The sequence below is a fragment of the Schistocerca serialis genome, chromosome 11 (genome assembly GCF_023864345.2).
Source record: "Schistocerca serialis cubense isolate TAMUIC-IGC-003099 chromosome 11, iqSchSeri2.2, whole genome shotgun sequence".
In the NCBI taxonomy this organism is placed as follows: domain Eukaryota; kingdom Metazoa; phylum Arthropoda; class Insecta; order Orthoptera; family Acrididae; genus Schistocerca; species Schistocerca serialis.
In genome coordinates this window covers 141,146,441-141,162,769 of record NC_064648.1, presented here as the reverse complement: position 1 = coordinate 141,162,769, position 16,329 = coordinate 141,146,441, and the positions used below count along the sequence as shown (strand labels likewise).

General features: G+C 44.0%; 1 protein-coding gene and 1 pseudogene across 1 annotated transcript in view; one reads left to right on the top strand and one right to left on the bottom strand.

Annotated features, from left to right (window-relative positions):
* The window catches only part of LOC126426703 (ankyrin-3-like), a 501,231-nt gene that overhangs the window by 233,579 nt on the left and 251,323 nt on the right, over positions 1-16,329 (bottom strand). The window lies entirely within an intron of this gene.
* Positions 4,392-4,509, top strand: LOC126427483 (5S ribosomal RNA; annotated as a pseudogene).

The following is a 16,329-nucleotide window of genomic DNA, read 5'->3' as shown; positions in this document are numbered from 1 at the left end:
GCCTTTAACAAAATTACTAAAGAAAGGTGAGGTATTTCAATGGACAGATGAGTGGGAAGCAGCAATGAGGAAAATTAAAGCAATTTTGACTATTCCATCTTTACTAATATACATCCAGATTTTGGAAAACCTTTCATTCTTTCGACGGACGCATCATATTATGCTGTCAGGGCTGTTTTAGGAATATAACGGTGGGGAAAGGCGAATTGGTTACGTCTCCACACAAACGAAAATAGCAGAAATTAATTTCAGTACCTCCGAGAAGGAGTTTCTAGCTCACATGTTCGGAGTAAATTACTTTAAGTGTTACTTTGTAAGGACGTCAGTGTACTGTGGTTACAGACCAAGCTGCTTTAGTATGGGTGTTAAGCGTAAAAGACCCCAGTAGTCGCTTGACTAGATGGGCATTAAAATTGTCAGAATACGATTACACAGTCCGGCATTAGCCTGGCCGCCTGTACAGCAATGTCGAAATCCTAAGCAGGAAAGTCAGAGTTGCGCAAGCAGGTCATGTTTCCACAGAAGAACTGAAAGAATCACAAGAGAGAGATATAGAATGCCACTGGTATGCGTCACTATCCGATTTTTTTTTTTTTTTACAGAAGATGGTATATTACACACGTAAAAAAAGTTTTGCATCACCTCGGTTCCGAGAGTTCCGGAACCTGTGCAGAAAATTGGAATAGAGATCAACATAAACATCATTTCCACCCTTTTCATTGCTCATGAGAACCACACATTGCATGTTGTACCACCATACAGGGAGACCTTCAGAGGTAGTGGTCCATAATAACCAGTAGCACGTCCTCTGGCGCTGATGCACGCCTGTATACGTTGTGGCATACGACCCACAAGTTCATCAAGGCACTGTGGGTCCAGATTGTCCCACTCCTCAACGGCGATTCGGCGTAGATCCCTCAGAGAGGTTGGTGGGTCACGTCGTCATTAAACAGCCCATTTCAATCTATCCCAGGCATGTTTCATATGATTCATGTCTGGAGAACATGCCGGCCACTCTAGTCGAGCGATGTTGTTATCCTGAAGGAAGTCATTCACAAGTTGTGCACGATGGAGACCCGAATTGTTGTCCATTAGACGAATGCCTCGCCAATATGCTGGCGATACGGTTGCACTATCGGTCGGAGGACGGCATTCACGTATCGTACAGCCGTTACGGCGCCTTCCATGACCACCAGTGGCGTACGTCGGCCCCACATAACGCCACACCAAAACAGCAGGGAACCACCGCCTCGCTGCACTCGCTGAACAGTGTGTCTAAGGCGTTCAGACTGGGTTTCCTCCAAACACGTCTCCGGCGATTGTCTGGTTGAAGGCATATGCGACACTCATCGGTGAAGAGAACGTGATGCCAATCCTGAGCGGTACATTCGGCACGGTATCGTGGTTGGATAGATGGTCCTCGCCATGGACGTCGGGAGTGAAGTTGCGCATCATGCAGCCTATTGCGCCCAGTTTGAGTCGTAACATGATGTCCTGTGGCTACACGAAAAGTATTATTTAACATGGTGGTGTTGCTGTCAGGGTTCCTCCGAGCCATAATCCATAGGTAGCTGTCGTCCACTGCAGTAGTAGCCCTTGGGCGGCCTGAGCGAGGCATGTCACGACAGTTCCTGTCTCTCTGTATCTCCCCATCTCCCCCATGCCCATTGACATCGCTTTGGTTCACTCCGAGAGGCCTGGACACTTCCCTTGTTGAGAGCCCTTCCTGGCACAAAGCAAAAATGGGGGCGCGATGGAACCACGCCATTGACCGTCTAGGCACGGTTGAACTACACACAACACGAGCCGTGTACCTCCTTCCTGGTGGAATGACTGGAACTGATCGGCTGTCGGACCCCCTCCGTCTAACAGGCGCTGCTCGTGTATAGTTGTTTACATCTTTGGGCGGGTTTAGTGACATCTCTGAACAGTCAAACGGACTGTGTCTCTGATACAATATCCACCGTCAACGTCTATCTTCAGGAGTTTTGCGAATCTGGGTTGATGTGTGTTGTTGTTGTTGTTGTTGTTGTTGTTGTGTTCGGTCCTGAGACTGGTTTGATGTAGCTCTCCATGCTACTCTATCCTGTGCAAGCTTCTTCATCTCCCAGTACCTCCTGCAGCCTACATCCTTCTGAATCTGCTTAGTGTATTCATCTCTTGGTCTTCCTCTATGATTTTTACCCTCCACGCTGGCCTCCAATACTAAATTGGTGATCCCGCGATGTCTCAATCATGTCCTACCAACCGATCCCTTCTTCTACTCAGGTTGTGCCACAAGCTCCTCTACTCCCCAATTCTATTCAATACCTCCTTATTAGTTATGTGATCTACCCATCTAATCTTCAGCATTCTTCTGTAGCACCAGATTTCGAAAGCTTCTATTCTCTTCTTGTCTAAGCTATTTATCGTCCATGTTTCACTTCCATACATGGCTAAGCTCCATACAAATACTTTCAGAAACGACTTCCTGACATTTAAATCTATACTCAATGTTAAAAAATTTTTCTTCTCCAGAAACGCTTTCCTTGCCCCTGCCAGTCTACATTTTATATCCTCTCTACTTCGACCATCATAACCAATAGATTGTGGTCAGAGTCTACATCTGCCCCTGGAAATGTCTTAGAATTTAAAACCTGGTTCCTAAATCTCCGTCTTACCATTATATAATCTATCTGATACCTTTTAGTATCTCTGGGATTCTTCCATGTATACAACCTTCTTTCATGATTCTTAAACCAAGTGTTAGCTATGATTAAGTTATGCTCTGCACAAAATTTTACCAGGCGGCTTCCTCTTTCATTTCTTAGCCCCAATCCATATTCACCTACTATGTTCCCTTCTCTCCCTTTTCCTACTCTAGAATTCCAGTCACCCATGACTATTAAATTTTCGTCTCCCTTCACTACCTGAATAATTTCTTTTATCTCATCATACATTTCATCAATTTCTTCGTCATCTGCAGAGCTAGTTGGCATATAAACTTGTACTACTGTAGTAGGCGTGGGCTTCGTGTCAGTCTTGGCCACACTAATGCGTTCACTATGCTGTTTGTTGTAGCTTACCCGTACTCCTATTTTTTCTATTCATTATTAAACCTACTCCTGCATTACCCCTATTTGATGTTGTATTTATGACCCTGTATTCACCTGACCAAAAGTCTTGTTCCTCCTGCCACCGAACTTCACTAATTCCCTCTATATCTAACTTTAACCTATCCATTTCCCTTTTTAAATTTTCTAACCTACCTGCCCGATTAAGGGACCTGACATTCCACGCTCCGATCCGTAGAACGCCAGTTTTCTTTCTCCTGATAACAACGTCCTCTTTCGTTAGTGTTACAAGGCCAGATCAGTGAATCATCCAGACTGTTGCCCCTACAACTACTGAAAAGGCTGCTGCCCCTCTTCAGGAACCACACGTTTGTCTGGCCTCTCAACAGAGCCCCTCCATTGTGGTTGCACCTACGGTACAGCTATCTGTATCGTTGAGGCACGCAAGCCTCCCCACCAACGGCAAGGTCCATGGTTCGTGTGTATATCGCGAGATTCCGATGGGTAACAAAGTGGTAGTAGCCAAGGAACTGCAACAACGAGTGGCATATGCATTTAGGTATTGGACTCCTTTTCACCGTTTATTGCATATTTTAACTATAAACTGGTGAGGACGTATATTTTCGTTCTGTGTTTACAATATTTAAAAAATTTAAATGGGCGGTCTCTAGCTAGATCTAGTTTTGTGTCTCACAGGTTGACCGCGACCTAGAACTACGTGCAATCACTAAGCGAGAGGACACTGCCTAGCGAAATTCTTACAGAAGAGGAACAGGAGCCGGCAGACAGAGTCAATGCTCCTGCTCCCGCGGCCCCGGTTAATCCCCTCCGCTGTCGTACCGCACGCGTCGGCAACAGTTAAATGAAATTACGCAAGCCTTTAGTCGCACGTCCATTGTTTCACTTTAGCTTTCTATTTACTCGTACACAGTTGAACGTGTTTACGACGTGTAGTGTGTAACGTGTTGTGCGCTATGGCCCCCGAAAAAATAAATGTAGTTTCGTGGATAGCTGACCATCCTGGAACATTTACATATGACGGAATTGTTTTATACTGTCGACTTGCCGGTCGGAGTGGGCGAGCATTTCTAGGCGCTTCAGTCTGGAACCGCGCGACCGCTACGGTCTCAGGTTCGAATCCTGCCTCGGGCTTGGATGTGTGTGATGTCCTTAGGTTAGTTAGGTTTAAGTAGTTCTAAGTTCTAGGGGACTGATGACCTTGGAAGTTAAGTCCCATAGTGCTCAGAGCCATTTGAACCATTTTCCCCAACCAATGGTAACTTGTTGGGGTACGTGGGTCGAAGCTGTATTGTTTAGAGGCCATTAAAGGGGTAGTAGGCCAACGGCCTTGGCGCAGTGGTAACACCGGTTCCCGTCAGATCACCGAAGTTAAGCGCTTTCGTGCTGGGCTAGCACTTGGGTGGGTGACCATCCAGTCTGCCTAGTGCTGTTGGCAAGCGGGGTGCACTCAGCCTTTGTGAGATAAACTGAGGAGCTACTTGACAGAAGTAGCGGCTCCGGTCTCGGAAACTGACATACGGCCGGGAGAGCGGTGTGCAGACCACATGCCCCTCCATATTCGCATCCAGTGACGCCTGTGGGCTGAGGATGAGACGGCGGCCAGTCGGTACCTTTGGGACTTCATGGCCTGTGCGGGAGGAGTTTAGTTTAGTTTAGTTTAGAGGGGTAGTAAACGACTTCGATAGTTCAGAGACTTTAGCAGTTTGCCAGTGCAAGGAAGCTTTTAATGATTCCGGTATTGCACAAAACATTGCTCTGATCAGCACTCATTTTTCTCATATACCTGCAAGTATTAAAAACTTGAAACTCAAATTTTGGCGTTGAATGAATCTGTTCAGTTAATGAATAAAATTATTCCAGTGAACTCCTCAAGCCGGCCAGTGTGGCCGAGCGGTTCTAGGCGCTTCAGTCTGGAACCGCGTGACCAGTGCGGTCGCAGGTTCGAATCCTGCCTCAGGCATGGATGTGGGTGATGTCCTTAGGTTAGTTAGGTTTAAGTACAGTGTGTAAACTTTTAGATGGCAGACCTCTCCCTAGTCCTGAATCGGTAGAAGTCGGTAAACGTCGGAAGGCTTCGGTACGCACGCAGTTTCGACTGCTGCCAACATTACGTAGCCGACTGTGTTGTACAAGGTAGCCATTGTCGTCCGCTTCGTTATTGTTTTGCTCTGTACTGTTCTGCGCGTTTTTATTGTGCAGTTGTGCTAAACATTATCAAAATGAGTGAAGAGGCAGTTGCTGGCCCATCTCGAGAGTCGCCAACAGCCCCTACCGGTATGCCTACTGTTAGAAGGAAACCAGTATTACGTAGCGATGCTCGCAAAATTATATTGCGTGTGACTGAATGCTGCGAAAGGGAAAGGGAGCAGAAAAAATTGCTTCACCCCATTTACAAATCTTCAGTGAGAGCTGCTCCATACACAGGACAAAGCATGCGTAGCATTGGAAGATTCAAACAGTTTTCCAAGAATCATCCTGGCGTATCACCACAAACGCCTGGCAAGAAAAGGTGAGTTTCCGTTTCAGATATTTTGTTCGCGATCACTTTGAAGGAGCCCCCTATCTAGTCCGAATTACCTTATATTTCATTTTTCCTTGCTACCGTATTGCTTTGTATGGAAACGCCACTGGTTACTGTATTATTTCGAAACACATTCATATTACAATGGTTTGTGAGCGCGTAGTAGACATAATATATGTATATATATAATGTACATGACGATTTCAGTTTCGTTTACGAACAACATTTGAAGCGAGTTTTACTTCCAAGCCTTTCGTCTGCTTTCGTGTAAGCATGACGCGCAATTTGTAGTGGCAGCACTGCAACTGGTAGGCGTGCCTTGTCCCCCCCCCTCCTCTCCCCTCGCCAACCAATGCTTGCTTCCTCCTCTCCCTGCACAACTCAGCCGTCTTACAGTTAACACACTGTAGTTCTACATTGTACGGGACTGATGTCCTCAGATGTTAAGTCCCCTTAGTGCTCACAGCTATTTGAACCATTTGAACTCCTCATTGCCGGAAGTATTCCTAAGGAAACTTAAAGGAAAGTCTCAAAACATTTTAAACAATGACAAAGACTTTGAGCCCTCGTGCCAAAATGATGGTTTCATTAATGGGATGGGTGAACTTCTACCAGAAACAAAAGTGCCCCCATAGCCCAGTTACCTCAGTTGACGTAGAACGGTCCTTTTCTGCTTATAAAAATGTTTTGAGTGACCAAAGACACAATCTTACTACCGAACATTTGGAACTTGGTCGTTTGTGTTTACAATTGTTGAAAAATGTAAAATAAATTGTAAATGATGCTTTGGTCTAATAGTATTAATTGAAAGTTAATGCTGTTCAAAAAAATTCGTGGTTGTATGTTGTTGTTTTAAATAGAATATTACGCAGTTTTTGATAGTGCCCCTCTGCGTGCGATAAGTCTCGAAGTTGGTCCTGTACATATCGCATCCGCTTGTTACCGACAACAGTATCAAAGAAAGAACAGTGCTTGAAACACGGTATGCTTCCCCATTTTGCGAATTATTGGAAAGTGAAACCAGAAAGGCGCCCCTACCAGAAAGTATTCAGAAAATATCAGCGTTCTAATTGTACCGATTTTCCGCGTGACCGGCGCTCTTCCTCGTAACTGATATGCACAGAGTCGACTTTGAGATATAATGCAGGCAGCAACTGCAATGTTTTTGTTTTATTATTTGGTCTTGCATATGTGGACACTTTTCGGTCATTTTTAAACATTTTTCATGCATACTGTAACGCTTTTATGATACATATAATCCGGTCTCTAGTCATGAGAGAATTATCTTAATCAAAAAGTTTCAGTTAAAGTGAGAGGAGAAAGTACAAACTGGATCAGACTAGGAAAAGGAGTAAGACAAGGATGCTGTTTATCACCTACTCTTTTCAACCTCTACTTGGAAAATATGATTGACCAATGCTCATTAGATGACAAAGGAGTAGAAATTGGAGGAAGAAGAGTAGGGTGTTTGAGGTTTGCTGATGACATGGTCCTTCTAGCCACAGGGGAAAAAGAGTTACAGGATTTGGTGGACACCATTGCAACTAATGGAAAAAATATGGAATGAAAATTAACACAAATAAAACAAAAGTATTGGCACTAGGAGGAAATAAGGAAATGAAAATTATGCTGAATGGAGAAATACTAGAACAGGTGGAAAATTTTAAGTATCTTGGAAGCAGGAGAGACACCGACTGAAAGTGCACCACAGAAATTAAAACAAGGATAGCAGTGGCAAAAGAGGCGTTTTATAAGAAAAGGAGAATTTTCTGCAGCAATCTGGACAGAGAACTCAGAAAGAGACACATAAAATGTCTTGTACGGAGTGTTCTTCTATATGGCGCTGAAACATGGACTATGAGGAAAAATGACAGAGAAAGGCTGGAGGCTATTGAGATCTGGACATGGTGGAAGATGGAAAGAATAAGTTGGATGGACAGAGTAAAAAATGAAGAGGTACTGAGAAGAGTGGGAGAGAAAAGAAAGTTACTAGATGTAATAAAGAGAAGAAAAAGAAATTGGATTGGGCATATATTAAGAAAGAATGACGGACTGATAAAAACAGTTTTAGAAGGTTATGTAGAAGGGAAAAGGAAGCGATGAAGGAAGAGATTCCAGATACTGGATGACATGATGGACGGTACAACATACAACAGCCTTAAGAAGGAAGCAATGGATCGCAGAAAATGGAGAGGCAAAGGACCTGCTAATATAGCAGATAACATGATGAGTCATGAGAGTTTACAGGCCCGCCATAATAGGCGAGGATCCACGAGTGCAGGAATAGCCCCAAATTACCGGTGGAGGGGTCCATAAACCGGCGTCAGTAAGTACGCACAAAGTTGTCTGCCTCGTGCGCAAATAGCGTCTCCACCAAGGGCTAAAGTTCCTTTGTAAACGTTACCAGAAGCATCGAAACACTTCCAAATCGTGGCTCTTGATATCTGCAGACCATTTCCACAAAGCACGAAGAATAATAAATATACCGGGTGTTTCGAAAAGAATATACGTATTTCGAACGCAAATAATTATTAAACTTTAAGACATACGAATATGAAACTTTCCAGACATATTTACGAATATCTCAAGTTCAGATTACAGATGTTCACTATGTCCTCCATCAGCGAACGGAACAATATCACATCGACATTAGAATTCCTCCCATACCCGGGCAAGTGTTCAAAAATGGTTCAAATGGCTCTGAGCACTTTGCGACTTAACATCTGAGGTCATCAGTAGCCTAGAATTTAGAACTAATTAAACCTAACTAACTGAAGGACATCACACACGTCGATGCCCGAGGCAGGATTCGAACCTACGACAGTAGCGGGCGCTCGGCTTCAGACTGTAGCGCCTAGAACCGCACGGCCACGACGGCCGGCTGGTAGACTTTCATTCACACACACACATATATATCATTATCATCATCATCATTTAAGACTGATTATGCCTTTCAGCGTTCAGTCTGGAGCATAGCCCCCTTATAAAATTCCTCCATGATCCCCTACTCAGTGCTAACATTGGTGCCTCTTCTGATGTTAAGCCTATTACTTCAAAATCATTCTTAACCGAATCCAGGTACCTTCTCCTTGGTCTGCCCCGACTCCTCCTACTCTCTCTCTCTCTCTCTCTCTCTCTATATATATATATATATATATATATATATATATATATATATATATATATACTAAGATGGTATCTGTATGTCCGAAAGAACAGATACCATCGGTGACCACGCAGCTCGACAGAATGAAATTACAATGAAATGAACACCCTTAGCTGCTTACAGGCGTTGACATACGTCAACGGGGACAGATGAAAATGAGTACAATGGGTAGGGGCACTACGAATGCAGTGCGGGACAATACGTTGAGAATGTGAGTTTCGCGGGAGGCGTGCCAGAGATAAATCCCTGCAGTCGCTCTATCTTCTGTGTCCTCGGTGGCTCAGATGGAGCCGGCCGAAGTGGCCGTGCGGTTCTAGGCGCTGCAGTCTGGAACCGCGAGACCGCTACGGTCGCAGGTTCGAATCCTGCCTCGGGCATGGATGTGTGTGATGTCCTTAGGTTAGTTAGGTTTAACTACTTCTAAGTTCTAGGGGACTAATGACCTCAGCAGTTGAGTCCCATAGTGCTCAGAGCCATTTTTTGGCTCAGATGGATAGAGCGTCTGCTATGTAAGCAGGAGATCCCGGGTTCGAGTCCCGGTCGGGGCACACATTTTCATCTGTCCCCGTTGACGTATGTCAACGCCTGTAAGCAGCTAAGGGTGTTCATCTCATTGTAATTTCATTCACATACGCATTTGACGACTCCAGTGAGGGGGTACCCCTGTTGTTGAAAAATGAAACTGTCTTTGTGCAGCCTCGGAAACAATCAGTTCTGTAACATAGCGACATACTGCTCACCGTTAACCGTTTTTCCATCGAAGAAGAATGAACCGCAAACAGATAATCGGGATATCGCACAAAACACATTGACTGGGCGAATCTCGTACATGCCCAATGGCTGCATGTGGCTTCTGTAGGCCCCAAATTCCAACATTGTTTACCTGACATATAACACGGAATGTCGCTTCATCACTGAACATGACGAGTTGAACTGTTACCATTGTCTTTAGCATCAAGAATCTCGTTATAAAATGCAACACGTTCGCGTTTGTCAGCAGGACGCAGAGCTTGTAACAGCTGTAACTTGTACTGCTTCATAACCAGCTGACCTCTCAAAACACGCCAAATGGTTGTTGTAGGCGGTTACGGCTAGTAATGGAAGCAAGGCTAAAGAAAAATCAAGACACTTTCGTAGGATTTGTCGACCTGGAAAAAGCGTTCGACAATATAAAATGGTGCAAGCTGTTCGAGATTCTGAAAAAAAGTTGGGGTAAGCTATAGGGAGAGACGGGTCATATACAATATGTACAACAACCAAGAGGGAATAATAAGAGTGGACGATCAAGAACGAAGTGCTCGTATTAAGAAGGGTGTAAGACAAGGCTGTAGCCTTTCGCCCCTACTCTTCAATCTGTACATCGAGGAGGCAATGATGGAAATAAAAGAAAGGTTCAGGAGTGGAATTAAAATACGAGGTGAAAGGATATCAATGATACGATTCGCTGATGACATTGCTATCCTGAGTGAAAGTGAAGAAGAATTAAATGATCTGCTGAACGGAATGAACAGTCTAATGAGTACACAGTATGGTTTGAGAGTAAATCTTAGAAAGACGAAGGTAATGAGAAGTAGTAGAAATGAGAACAGCGAGAAACTTAACATCAGGATTGATGGTCACGAAGTCAATGAAGTTAAGGAATTCTGCTACCTAGGCAGTAAAATAACCAATGACGGACGGAGTAAGGAGGACATCAAAAGCAGACTCGCTATGGCAAAAAAGGCATTTCTGGCCAAGAGAAGTCTACTAATATCAAATACCGGCCTTAATTTGAGGAAGAAATTTCTGAGGATGTACGTCTGGAGTACAGTAGTGAAACATGGACTGTGGGAAAACCGGAACAGAAGAGAATCGAAGCATTTGAGATGTGGTGCTATAGACGAATGTTGAAAATTAGGTGGACTGATAAGGTAAGGAATGAGGAGGTTCTACGCAGAATCGGAGAGGAAAGTAATATGTGGAAAACACTGATAAGGAGAAGGGACAGGATGATAGGACATCTGCTAAGACATGAGGGACTGACTTCCATGGTACTAGAGGGAGCTGTAGAGGGCAAAAACTGTAGAGGAAGACAGAGATTGGAATACGTCAAGCGAATAATTGAGGGCGTAGGTTGCAAGTGCTATTCTGAGATGAAGAGGTTAGCACAGGAAAGGAATTCGTGGCGGGCCGCATCAAACCAGTCAGTAGACTGATGACCAAAAAAAAAAATAAGGCAGTTGTAACTCCCGACTGGCACGACGATTATGAAGAACTACGTTGGAAAGCAGTTTGAATTCGTGCAACATTTTCTTCAGGAACACACGGGCGGCCACGACTCTTTCCTTTACATACACATCCTGTATCATCTGCGAATGTTCCACCCATTCGGAGGATTAATTTGGTACCTCAACCTGAAACGTCTTTGCACTGTAATCACGAAATTGCACTTCGCAAACTCGAGAATACAAAATGATTTCTGCTGCCGAGTAGCCATTTTAAACATATGGCGGTTACCAAGCAAACCAGAAGACAACTGACATCTAGAGGCTATTAACATAAAGTAGACTATGTATTCGTTTCTCCAATTGCCAAACGAGGCGCAGTGATGGATAGTTTGGACAAAATACGAGGGTCACTCCAAAAGAAATGCACACTATTTTTTATAAAATCCATCCTTTATTCTACATGTTTGAAGGTTTTACAGTGTGTAGATACATCCTTTAGGAACAATATTTTCATTTCTCCACATAATTTCCCTCCCTCTCAACTGCCTTACGCCATCTTTGAACCAGCGGCTGTATACCAGCACGGTAAAATTCTGGACCAACCTGTTGGAGCCACTGTTTGGTAGCGTGCACAAGGGAGTCTTCATCTTCAAACCTTCTTCCACGAAGAGAGTCTTTCAGTTCCCCAAAGAGATGATAGTCACAGAGCCAGATCAGGACTGTAAGGTAGCTGTTTCAGTGTTGTCCATCCAAGTTTTGTGATCGCTTCCACGGTTTTTTGACTGACATGTGGCCGTGCATCCGTGCATTGTCGTGCAACAGCAAAACATCCTGCTTTTGCCGATGTGGTCGAACACGACTCTGTCGAGCTTGAAGTTTCTTCAGTGTCGTCACATATGCGTCAGAATTTACGGTGGTTCCACTTGGCACGATGTCCACGAGCAAGAGTCCTTCGGAATTGAAAAACACCGTAGCCATAACTTTTCCAGTAGAAGGCGTGGTTTTGAATATTTTTTTTTTTGGGTGAATTTGCATGATACCACTCCATTGATTGCCTCTTTGTTTGGTGAAAAATGATGGAGCCATGTTTCATCACCTGTCACAATTCCTCCAAGAAATCCATCTCCACCATTCAAGTACTGTTGAAAAAGTTCGCTGCAAACCGTTTTTCTTGTTTCTTTGTGAGCCATTGTCAACATCCTGGGAACCCACCTGGCACAAACCTTTTTTAACAGCAACACTTTCAGTATTCTGCAAACACCCTCTTCCCCTATCCCAACATAGCGTGACAATTCACTGTGATGCGTCTATCAGCACTCACCATTTCGTTAACTCTCCGCACATTGTCTGGAGTGTGTGCAGTACGAGGCCTGCCGCTGGGAGGACAATCCTCAATATTGCCGTGCCCGCTTTAATCACGTAACCTGCTTGCCCACCGACTAACTGTAGTGCAGCATCTCCGTACACCTTTTTCAACCTCTTGTGGATGTTTCCCTTTGTCTCGTTTCACAGCACAGGAATTCTATGACAGCAGGTTGCTTCTGACGAACATCATGTGTAGGAGCCATTTTGAAGACATGCTGTGACGGCGCCACTCACGGGAACAGGTTGAACTAAGTTTGAAAACAAGCGGGAAGGATGTATCTACGCACTGTAAAACTTTTACACGTGCAGAATAAAAACTGTACTTTTACAAAAATAGTGTGCATTTCTTTTCGAGTGACCCTCATAATACTTTGTAACACGTATGTACTTTTTGAAACACCTTGTATATTGTCTATTATTGATCAGTTTTCAAGATACTTAATTTTGGTACCACTTGCAGATATGACTGCTGTAAATGTTGCTTGCGCGTTTGTCAGTCACTTGGTTCTGCCTTTCGGAAGTCCCCACGCAATAATCACAAACCAAGGCTCAAATTTTATGTCGACACTGTTTGCACAAGTTTGCGAAACATTACGAATCAAAAAGTGGCGAACTACACCCTTGCACCCTAAAGCCAACGGGCGCCTGGAACAAGTGCAAAAAACTATTGTGTGAATGCTGTCGTATCGTGTAGGGAAGACGCAGTTAGACTGGGACAGATATGTGGGATTTGTTGCCTCAACGCACAATAGTCGTGTCCATGAGGCAAAGGGATACTCCCCATACGGAGCAGTCTATTTGAGAGCCATGAACTCACCATCTGAGATTGAGAAATTCCCCCTGACCTCAACACAGGCGAAGTGAAAAGGCTAGCTCGTCGTCTCAAAGCCATATGGAACCAAGGTAAACGCAGCAATTTTAAAACCACGCAAAAACAGCTAGAATACCGCAACAAAGGCACTACACTGCCTCGATATAAACCCGGTGCTCTGGTATTCTTCCGAAATCCCGTGCTAAAAGAAAGTTCACTTCCCTTCCCTCTACTACGCATCACCTCCCCGGTGAACGCCGTAATCCAGTTACCGTATCGTACTGCACTATAATCCGTTCATCATAAGAATAAATCTGATCCAAACAAACACAAACGCGATGGTTGGTCAGAAGCCGTAGCACACGTACAATGGTGTTGTTACTCTCTTGAAACTAGGTCCTACTTATGTATTAGATTCCTTATTACCAACTTACGTTAGTTAAAACTTTGTTGTTGTTGTTGTTGTTGTGGTCTTCAGTCCTGAGGCTGGTTTGATGCAGCTCTCCATGTTACTCTGTCCTGTGCAAGCTGCTTCACCTCCCAGTACCTACTGCAACCTACATCCTTCTGAATCTGCTTAGTGTATTCATCTCTTGGTCTCCCTCTGCGAATTTTACCCTCCACGCTGCCCTCCAATACTAAATTGGTGATCCCTTGATGCCTCAGAACATGTCCTACCAACCGATCCCTTCTTCTAGTCAAGTTGTGCCACAAACTTCTCTTCTCCCCAGTTCTATTCAATACCTCCTCATTAGTTATGTGATCTACCCACCTAATCTTCAGCATTCTTCTGTAGCACCACATTTCGAAAGCTTCTATTCTCTTCTTGTCCACATTGTTTATCATCCATGTTTCACTTCCATACATGGCTACACTCCATACAAAAACTCAGAAACGACTTCCTGACACTTAAATCTATAGCCGATGTTAAGAAATTTCTCTTCTTCACAAACGCTTTCCTTGCCATTGCCAGTCTACATTTTATATCCTCTCTACTTCGACCTTCATCAGTTATTTTGCTCCCCAAATGGCAAAACTCCTTTACTACTTTAAGTGTCTCATTTCCTAATCTAATTCCCTCATCATCACCCGACTTAATTCGACTACATTCCATTATCCTCGTTTTGCTTTTGTTGATGTTCATCTTATATCCTCCTTTCAAGATACTATCCATTCCGTTCAACTGCTCTTCCAAGTCCTTTGCTGTCTCTGACAGAATTACAATGTCATCAGCAAACATCAAAGTTTTTATTACTTCACCATGGATTTTAATACCTACTCCTAATTTTCCTTTTGTTTCCTTCACTGCTTGCTCAATATAAAGATTGAATAACATCGGGGAAAGGCTATAACCCTGTCTCACTCCCTTCCCAACCACTGATTCCCTTTCTTGTCCCTCGATTCTTATAACTGCCATCTGATTTCTGTACGAATTGTAAATAGCCTTTCGCTCCTTGTATTTTACCCCTACCACCTTCAGAATTTAGAAAAGGGTATTCCAGTCAACATTGTCAAACGCTTTATCTAAACTTTAAGATATTCAAATGTATTAACAGCCTTCAACGTTTTTCTTAATCACCCTTTGGCTGTGTAGTTTTTATTTTAAAAATCGTCTACAGTCACTGTCTCTGCACGTACACCATTAAAACCTACAGATTGTGACCAGTACTCTTGATGAAGTTAACTATCACTTTATGTAGACGAACGTCTTTAGTACACAAAAGAGAAGAAGCTGATTGAGGAAGATGGTAGCCCATACTCAGTAATGTCTTCTGAAAGACCAACCGTTCACGGTCAAATTTGGAGCACATAAATAAGATGTGGTTGACATCAGCTTCCGACTCAGGATCACACTCACATGCTGGTGAACTGTAAACGTTGATCCGATGTAGATGTTGTGGGAAAGAGACACGATTGAAGCTGAGTCTTATGATGGTAGAAATCGTGGATTGGTCCTCATGAACAACGGCTGTGAAGGAATCCGAGGTTGTAGCGCTGCGTAATAACCGCCTTTTGTCTGTTGAGAAACGTTCCACATTTCTTGCCCTTGTTGTCTTGCGTGATCCTTGACTTCACGTAAGTAGTCTGTATAAGGAAGCTGCAGATCCAGGACGGTGCCTAAGGTTGCCGCTTGTTTGGCTAATGCATCGACTTCATCATTACAGAGGATACCAGAGTGGGAAGGTACCCACAACAAATGGATCGTCCGGCCCGTGCGTGTGCTGCGAATATATTCAGATATCACATCCAAGATGTAACTGTTGGTTGTTTTGTTCCATCGACTGTACTGAATGTTTTTAAGAACGCTTTGCGAGTCAGATACTATCAATATCTTGGGGAAGGAAGTGCTAGAGACAAACTTAAGTGCTTCCAAAACTGCCACTGTCTCCGCCGTAAAAATAGAAGTGCAATAGTTAGTGACTCACTCTGTACAACAAGAAACTAATAAGGACAAGCTAAGTCTCGTCAGCTTACAGGCGACAAGGTCATAAGATTGTCACTAAAGATTTCTACACCAGAGTATCATTTACCGACTGCCTGGTAAACATCTTTCCATCCTCGTAGCAGGAGAAACTCAGCCAGAAACGGCGAGCCACGCCACACTGCCGCCCGCGCGTCGAGCTTCGAACGCGCGCCGCCTCCCCCACCACTTCCAGCCCCAAGCGGCGGCCACCGCTCTGGCGTCACTCGGCGCTCAGCTGTCCGACCACGCACGTGTCCGCCTGTTGTTTACCACCTGCACACGTGTGCATTTCTGTAATAACCGGAGTCCACCGGAAGATTAGCCCCCTTCTTAAAACACACCCTTTATCCCAACTTGACGCAAAATTATTGAAAGGTACAGTTAAAACATAAAATATATTATCAAATAAACGGTTACGAAATTGCGTAATGGTTAAACTAAGTCCAATGTTAGACTACCCACCTAAAACCACTCTGCACAATCCGCCATATCAGTCCCACCACATAAGCTAATAGCTTTCATTGGATAAAGGAAAATATTTCTACACTACTGAACATTAAAATTCCTACACCAAGAAGAAATACAGATGATAAAGGGGTATTGTACTACAACTGACATGTGATTATATTTTCACGCAATTTCGGTGCATAGATCCTGAGAAATCAGTACCCAAAACAACCACCTCTGGCCGTAACAACGGCCTTGATACGCCTGGACATTG